The 5,782-nt window shown below is 36.3% G+C and overlaps 1 pseudogene; it reads left to right on the forward strand.

Moving 5' to 3' along the window:
* Positions 1-1,183: 1,183 nt before the first annotated feature.
* LOC101567602 lies at positions 1,184-5,489 on the forward strand (annotated as a pseudogene).
* Positions 5,490-5,782: the final 293 nt, after the last annotated feature.

The following is a 5,782-nucleotide window of genomic DNA, read 5'->3' on the forward strand; positions in this document are numbered from 1 at the left end:
ATTAAAAACTGCATTAAGAGTTGGCAAAACCATTTGAATGAAAGTGAAGATAGAATTCCAGACCATGTATAGACACCATTACAGCTAATGAAAAGGCAAGAAAGTATCTCTTAAAAAATAGGTGAGTTTAGGAATTAGTACTTCAGAGACAGATGAGAGATTATATCAGAAATAATATTTGATATAATTGCATTATATTTTATTTATTTATTTATATGGTAGAGGGTCTCTCTGCACATCTTGAACTCATAGTGATTGTCCTGTCTCAGCCTCCCCAGCACTGGAATTATAGGCATGTGCCATAATGCCTGGTTTCAGTGGAAGCATACTACAGTGGTACTGGGGATTGTACCCAGGTCCTCGAGCTTCCCAGGCAGGCACTTAGACAACTGAGCTATCTCCCTTGTCCCTGATATAGTTTCTAAAGACCCTTTTTTTGTACCTAGAATCAAACTCATAACCTCACACTTGCCAGGCAGGGTCTGTGTCACTGAGCTATATCCTCAGCCCTATTTGTTACAATTTCTAAGAATTTTTCTAATCTTAAAAGGTCTTAAAACATCTTAAAATACCAGGGCACAGTTTAAAGAACTGACATAAACATCTAGTAGGGTAAATGCAAAGAAATGAACATTTACAAATAGTATAAAAATTTCTGTATAACCTAAGACCAAAAAGGAGAATCTAAAATATGGACAGAGGAAAAATAACTTTCATTCAGAGGAGTTAAAAGAATACTTTAAAATTGGTTTTGCAAAGAAATATAAGCTAACTACCAAAAAACTAAAGCAAAATGGAAACAATGAGATAATAAAGTCAAAGGTTAAAAGAACTGTCAAATAACATTTCTATTTCTAATGCAATATTCTTGAAAGATAAAAATAAAATAAAGACATTTTCAAAGTAATAAACATTTTATTACAAACTTATATGCTCAGGGCTGGAGAGATGGCTCAGTGGTCTAAAGCACCTACTTAGAACAAGCTTGGCAAGGCATCAGGGACCGCGGTTCATCCCCAGCACCACATGCCAGCTGGCCCCGCCCCCTGGTGGGCTGAGCTGGCCACACACACACCCCTCTCTCTCTCTCTCTCTCTCTCTCTCTCTCTCTCTCTCTCTCTCAAATAAGTAAAAATAAAAAAATAAAAAAAAACAAACTTATATGCTCAAATAAATACTAAAGATGGACTTGAGGCATAAGGAAAATAAAGACAAAGAGAAGAGAAGAGGTTAGGAAATGGTAAACGGTTAAATATATATGTAAATCTAAATAACTTCTGGCAGACTAAAGCAATAGCAATAACATTTCCATCGAGGTGAAGAGAAGGAAAATAAAAATAAGTAATACTAGGATGTAACCTGGATTAAGTAAATGAAATTCATGGAATCCAAGTGTTTCTATTAATTGATAAAAGTATGAATTTTTTCAAGCCTGTAACAAGTGAAATAAAATTTTATGATTTTGGGGTTAACTATTACAATAAAATTGCATAACTAGTGCACTAATAAGAGGAGAAAATTAACAAATCACCTATTTAGTATATTAAGAAGCAAGACAAGACAGAAGAAAAAAGAAATGAAACAAATAAAAAGCAAAATGACAATTTGATAAGTTTAAAACTGTGTTATTTATTTTCAACTTGCTGGGACAAAATATCTGACAATCACAATTTTAAAAAGTTTGTTTTGGCTCACAATTTGCAGAAGCTTCAGTCCATAATTGAGTGAGTCCAAGGTAAAATATTAGCATAAAGGGACATGGCAAAGGCTAAACACCTCATGGCATGTTTCTAGGAAGCAGAGACAGATCAATGGAAGATATACACTCCAGACCACACCCCCTGGTGACCCACCTCTTCCTACTAGGCTTCATCTTCTAATATCATACTTAGTTATAAACTCATCAATGGATTAACTCACTCATGAGTATAACTTCCATTTGATTCAATCACCTCTAAACATCCCAAAGATGAGAACATGAGATTCTGAGGGGAAATCTAGATATAAACTACAACAATTTTTCCCATGCCACTAAAAATCTCATGCATATTCCTTTATGTTAAAATAGATATTCTATCCCCCAAATTTGTCAAAGTTCTAACAGTCAACATTGCTGAAAAGCTTCAGTCCAAATTTTCTTTGAGCTCTGAGGCAAATTCTTACTGGTGACCCCTATAAAATCAAAATAAAATTAAACACTGCTGATGCACAAAGGCACATGGTACAGATTTCTATTCCAAATGGTAGAAATTAAAGAATAGAAAGGAAGGGGACTGAAACTAAGCAGGTTAAACATCAAATGCTGTAGTTCCATGTCCAGCACCTTGGAGGTAAACTTGGTAAAATAGCTCCAGGGGATTTTTGCAGCCCTTTCCATATAGCACTGTGTTTGTAGCCTTCACGGTCTTCTTGGCACAGTTTTGCTTATTTCTTGAAGGTTTGCTCAGACATTACACATTCCTAGTTGTTTTAACATCTTTGGGGCTCTAATGCATTTTCAGCTTCACTCTTTTTTTTCATTTTTTTTCCATAATTTTATTGAGAAACAAATAGCAGTGAGAGAATTTCAAACCAAATTGGCAGGACAATTTAAATAATTAACACATTGCATACATTCTTCCTAGTGGTTAATTGTGGTACAAGATGTGGACATGATATCTTATTTACAAACACTATTATACCAAATCCCTCTATTCATTAAAATGGCAACTATATATCTATCCTAACAATTTTGAATACACAGATACAAAATAGACATTTATTTGTATCCCCTTTTTGTTTAATTCCATTATTTGAATATTATAGGTGTGTTAACTTGGCAAAATATTCTAAAAGAGTCCAGTATTCCCTAATAGTATTGGGTCTTCTGCTTCACTGGAAATGTCAGAAATTGTTGACCTGAGTTTCCTACAGCTCAACAAAACACCATGGCTTTACTTCTTATATTTTGTTTTTATACTTTTTTGCTGAATGGTTAAGACCAAGGTAAAGCAGGACCTATGCAAAAAGAGTTGTAGCTTTTGGGTCTGAGAAGGTCAGTGAAATCCCCTAAGGATTTATCCTGAGATCCTGTACCTCAGATTGTAGATCCTTTGTCAGTGTCAGTCATGAAAACCTGAGAGAATGTTTTCTCTCCATGTGACTCTCCTTAGGCACATTCTACATCATTGATCACTTTCCTCTTTGGCCCCATTATCTCCTTGATCAGAAAATTTGGGACACTACTGAGTTACATGACATTACAGTACAAGTTCTCATATGTCCTGAGTCTTAATTGACCTTGGAAGGCTAGGGCCAAAATGTTGGCTTTCCTTTCAGCCCTCCTTTTTCTCTAAATTTGGTCTGCAAACTTAGGTTGTTAACCCTCCAGAAGAGTTTATTGTTATTACCATACAACCTACGCTGTTAAGCTTAAGCTCACTATCCATATGAATATCAAACATCTTAGGTATAACATAGAACAGGTATTTTTCATCAAGTACTGATACGTTGAACTTTAATTCCCTACTGAATATGATGAAAAAACTTTTAAAAATTAGAATATATTTTAAAAATAAGAATAAAGAATTATATAATTCTTAGGTTTACTCTTAAGTCCAAAAATCTAACCATATACAACCTTGAAGCAGGACAGTCCCACAACATTCCTTTTCCTCTCTCCTGCCTTCATTCACCAACCCTTTCTTTTTGAACAATCATCTACCTGAGAGACAGCACGACAGCAACTGGCATGTCATGACAAGCAGCCCATATTCTGAAGACTCACCCTGAATAACTATATATACTACACCTGTGAACTAAGCAACTGCACTGAAGATGGCAATTTGTAATAATAGGTTCACGCTTGGAGTGCCTGTCATTCTGGTCTTCAGCTTTACTCTAACACCTTCACAAACTGCCCTCTATAGAGCATATTGCCTGGCCTCCCAGACCTTTTTCTGAAATCTAGCTCAAAGCCTACTAACTGACCGCACAACTCTTGCATTCTGCGTGTCTGTAAATGTAGCACTACATGGATTATTCTATTTTTTTATTTTTTAAAGAGTACAAATTAGAATTGAAACATAAAAAATAACATGTGACTCTTTTAGAGCCATTTGTTCGCGGCGCCTCCCGCCACCGCGGCTGCCTGAGTCACTCCCTGCACAGCTGGGCCACCTGACTCCCCGCAAGAGCCCTGGATATTTGGAGTTTTTACATACAACACTGCAGACATTGACAACAAAGAACAGTCTGAACTTTATCAAGATTTGGATGATGTTGAAGAGGTAGAAGAAGAAGAAACTGGTGAAGAAACAAAATCCAAAGTGTATCAGCTGACTGTTCGGTGATGTAAAATCCTCAGATTCTTGCAGCCCTTCAAGAGAGTCTTGATAGTCTGGTAGACACACCAACAGGACACACTGAAAACTTGCCTAGAGTAGTTAAAAGAAGAGTGAGTGCTTTCAAAAACCTTCAAGTTAAATGTGCACAGATAGAAGCTAAATTCTATGAGGAAGTTCATAATCTTGAAAGGAAGTATGCTGTTCTCTATCAACCTCTATTTGATAAGCAATTTCAGATCATTAATGCAATTTATGAACCTATGGAAGAAGAATGCTAATGGAGACCAGATGAAGAAGATGAGATTTCGGAGGAGCTGAAAGAAAAGGCCAAAAGTGAAAATGAGCAAAAGGATGAAGAAAAAGAAGATCCTAAAGGAATTCCTGAATTTTGGTTGTTTTTATGAATGTTGACTTGCTCAGTGACATGGTTCAGGAACATGATGAACCTATTCTGAAGCATTTGAAGGACATTAAAGTGAAATTCTTAGATGCTGGCCAGCCTATGAGTTTTATCTTAGAATTTCACTTTGCGTCCAATGAATATTTCACAAATGAAGTGTTGACAAAGACATATATGATGAGATCTGAGCCAGATGATTCTGATACCTTTTCATTTGATGGACCAGAAATTATGGGCTGTACAGGGTGCCAACTAGATTGGAGAAAAGTGTCACTTTAAAAACCATTAAAAAGAAGCAGAAACATAAAGGATGTGGGACAGATCTTACTGTGACTAAAACAGTTGCTTTTTTTTTTTTTTTTTTTTTTTTTTTTTTTGTGGAACCAGGGATTGAACTCAGGCCTTTGCGCTTGCCAGGGAAGCGCTTATTCCACTGAGGCATCTCTCTGGTACCGACTAAAACAGTTAACAATGATTCTTCCTTTAATTTTTTTGCTCCTCCTGAAGTTCCTGAGAGTGGAGATCTGGATGATGCTGCTGAAGCTATCCTTGCTGCAGACTTTGAAATTGGTCACTTCCTACGGGAGTGTATAATCCAAAAGTCGGTGCTGTACTTCACTGGGGAAGCCATTGAGGATGATGAGGATGGTCATGATGAAGAAAGTGAAGAAGCAGATGAGGAAGGGGAAGAAGAAGATGAGGAAAATGATCCAGAATATGATCCGAAGAAGGATCAAAACCCAGCAGAATGCAAGCAGCAGTGAAGCAGTATCTTTGTGGCTTTGAGGATAACCTGCACTGTAATAGCCTACACACAACATTATTTACTTACAGCCTTATGTTTTTGTATTTTCTTGGTAGAATCAGTAATGTTTTTAAAGAAATTGATATTTTAAAGCCCAGTTTGTTCTAACTAGCATTTTATCGCTAGTTTTACTGTCAGATACATAGAATGCACAGATTACCCGAAGCATGTTCATTCATTGCTGCAATTTCATTCTTTGCATCATATAATTATTGGAGTATAACTGTGAAAATTAACCTCTTTTTCCTGAAG

The sequence above is a fragment of the Octodon degus genome, unplaced genomic scaffold, assembly GCF_000260255.1.
Source record: "Octodon degus isolate 3935 unplaced genomic scaffold, OctDeg1.0 scaffold00041, whole genome shotgun sequence".
Taxonomy (NCBI): Eukaryota; Metazoa; Chordata; class Mammalia; order Rodentia; family Octodontidae; genus Octodon; species Octodon degus.